Here is a 3380-nt window from a genome sequence, read left to right as displayed (position 1 = left end):
CCGTCTATGCCATGTCAAAGCCATACTGTAACCATGGTGCCAGCATTACTGTAACGTGATAAAAACACGCTATAGCTGATGCAGGCATACTGTAACATGGTGGCAGCATACTGTAACGTGATATTATTATATTAACCACCACTATGCATGATTGCACCCATCTGTAATAACCCATGGTGCAGGGCATACTGTAACAATAAGTGGCTAACATCACCCCTTGCTGCTAGCATGATGCAGTATGACTGTAGCACGGGCTGCCCAGCATACTGTAACATGTGTTAGGTGATATAACATACTTGCTAACATTGATACAGCTATGCTGTTAGCCATCCCCAAGATGCAGTATACTGTACACGGTCCTGCAGCATACTGTAACAACTGATGTAGCGTGCATGATAAACATTACCTGTAACATGTACTTCCACTGCAGCTGCCGTGCAGGGTCAAGCGGAACTGTAATTGATTCAGGGTCACGATATTCACAACATTAATTATCATCGTAATCGTTAATTATCATCGTAATCGTAATTATCGTCATTCACCACCGATCGTCGTTCGTCTTTCGTCGTATTCTCCATCCACCGCGAGCTGTAACCGCGCGCATCGTCGTCGCGGCGGCCATAGTCTGCTCCGCAGGATCAAGCGATTCGTTCGAGGCGCAGGTTGGGCCCGACGCTTGAACAACACTGCAGTGCTGCTGCAGCCAGCTGATTCCCCCGTGAGATGGTGTCTCCGCTCGACGAACCGATCGGGAGATCAGCATAGCCTCGACTACAGTCTGCGGACGACGTACCGCCCCTGCCTGTTGGAGACGAACCGGTTATTATTAATGGACTGAGGGGGACATTGGATGGGGGTTAGTCCGTAATGCAGTACAGTTGCGGAGCCTAGGACTGGGTTAGGACTGTGACTGATGGGACAGTGGATGAGGTTCTATAAGGACTGCAGTACTGGGAGCTAGACTGGTTTAGGACTGGGTGGGACATGGATTGAGGTATATAATGGACTGAGTTACTGGGACCTTTGATGGGGTTATATAATGGACTGAGTTACTGGGACCTAGGACTGGGTTAGGACTGGGTGGGACCTTTGATGGGGTTAGGTAATGGACTGAGTGGGAGCTAGGACTGGGTTAGGACTGGGTGGGACAGTGGATGAGGTTATATAATGGACTGAGTTACTGGGACCTAGGACTGGGACCTTTGATGGTGGTAAATAATGGACTGAGTGGGAGCTAAGACTGGGTTAGGACTGAGTGGGACAGTGGATGAGGTTATATAATGGACTGAGTACTGGGAGCTAGGACTGGGTTAGGGACTGGGTGGGACAGATGGATGAGGTTATATAAGGACTGAGTTACTGGAGCCTAGGACTGGGTTAGCGACTGGGTTGGGCCGTGGATGAGGTTCTATAATGGACTGGCGTTAACTGGGAGCTAGACTGGGGTAGACTGGGTGGGAGTTGCGATGGCGGTTATATAATGGACTGAGTGCGAGAGCTAGGACTGGGGTTAGGACTGGGTGGGACACGTGGATGAGGTGTTATATAATGGACTGAGTGCGAGCTAGGACTGGGTTAGGACTGGTGGCGACAGTGAATGAGGTTGTATAAATGCGACTTGAGTTTATCTGGGAGCTAGGACCTTGGTTAGAACTGGTGCGGACAGTGGATGAGGTTTATATAATGGACTGAGGTGGGCAAGCTAGGACTTGGGTTAGGACCTGGGTGCGACATGTGGATGTTAGGTTGTATAATGGACTAGTTACTGGGAGCTTAGGACTGGGTTAGACTGGGCTTGGGACAGTGGGATGAGGTTATATAATGGACTGAGTGGGAGCTAGGACTGGGTTAGGACTGGGTGGGACAGTGGATGAGGTTATATAATGGACTGAGTGGGAGCTAGGACTGGGTTAGGACTGGGTGGACCTTTGCATGGGTGGTGAATAATGCCGACTGCTGCACGGTATATTGAGCTCAGTAGGACCTTTGCCTGTGTTAGATAATGGACTGGCTGGCTGGGTTGGACTGGGTAGGACGTGAGACTGGTTAAGACGTAAAGACTGGGTAGGATCTTGGACTGGGTAGGATCTTGGACCGGGTAGGATCTTGGACTGGGTTAAATAATGGACTGGTTAGCACCTTGCACAGGGTCGTGTTATTTGGTAATTATAACGTCATATATATATAACATCGGGTTTCTGCCTTGTGTAGGTATTGGTTCACTACTGTTCATTGCTCACGCGCGAGTGTTGCCCAACCAGGAGGTGAAGTGTAGGCTGTACGGAGCGTGCGCCGTCGACTCTGTCACCCTCAACGGCATCGACCAACCGCCTCTGACAGACGTGAGTACGCTGGCGCCATCTAATGCACGGAATCGTTAGCAAAATGTGCATGTCGGGAGTGAATGAAATCGATTTTATTTTATTTTATTCATGTCTTGTCGTATCGATGCCATCAAATAAAAGAAAGTTCGATTGCACATCTCGCTATTATGTCGTGGCGCCATCTGTATCGAAAGTATATGTAAAATTTTGTGCAGGCTAGTCGTGAAAGTAATTATAAAAAAAACTATTGTGGGTAAATTGCCAAATTGCAATTTTTTTTTCCCCACTGCAATCCGCAGTGTTGATCTATCGATTTGATCCACTTCTCTCCCCGTCTTCGTTATAGTCCCTAGGACTTTTGAAGACTAATATTTATGAGGTTATGAGGGGGGGACAAATCACACATATCATGAATTTTAAGCAAGACTTTGCACTCGATGCGAATAGCTACGTCACCTTTATTATGAAAATCGTGAACCTATGAAATTTTCGAAAAAACCTATGAAAGCGTTAATATTATAAAATCATGAATCAAGAGCCGATATATATATCAGCGACTCGTATATATCGCTCTTATATTTTCAGCTCAGGTATCATTATCATTGTCATTATCAGATGTTAACGAGAGATGTATTTCTATCTTCTTTCGTCGTTTCACGCACCAGGAGGGTCACTTGTATTAGTAGCTCTGGTATCGTTATCATCATCAGATCTTGACGCATTTCTCTCTTCCTTCCTTCGTTTCACGCTTACCAGGAGGGCCACTTTGTGATGTCCTTCTGTCCGTTCAAAGACGGCAGGAACGAACTCGTAATAAACACCATTCCCTGCCGCTGCTCCCATGCCAAACTACTCGTCTGCGCTTACAAGGCCCGGCTCACGCCGTAGCGCCACCAGGGTGCGCCGCCGGAGGCCGCGGACGAGCGATGAACCTCCTCCGGGGGATCAGACGCAGGGAGAGAAGCCGCGACGTCGACGCCCTGCACGTTGCCATGACGACGGAGCATCCTCGCGCGTCGTCCGTCGGGGCGTTGCCGTGACGACGGAGCGTCCTCG

The 3380-nt window shown here is 48.6% G+C and overlaps 1 protein-coding gene across 1 annotated transcript in view; it reads left to right on the top strand.

Moving 5' to 3' along the window:
* The window catches only part of LOC106817280 (M-phase phosphoprotein 8-like), a 15328-nt gene that overhangs the window by 9865 nt on the left and 2083 nt on the right, over positions 1 to 3380 (top strand). The window lies entirely within an intron of this gene.

This window comes from Priapulus caudatus, unplaced genomic scaffold (genome assembly GCF_000485595.1).
Source record: "Priapulus caudatus unplaced genomic scaffold, Priapulus_caudatus-5.0.1 Scaffold1660, whole genome shotgun sequence".
NCBI classification, from domain to species: Eukaryota; Metazoa; Priapulida; class Priapulimorpha; order Priapulimorphida; family Priapulidae; genus Priapulus; species Priapulus caudatus.
Note: the sequence above shows the minus strand (reverse complement) of the source record. Positions and strands in the feature narration are given on the sequence as shown.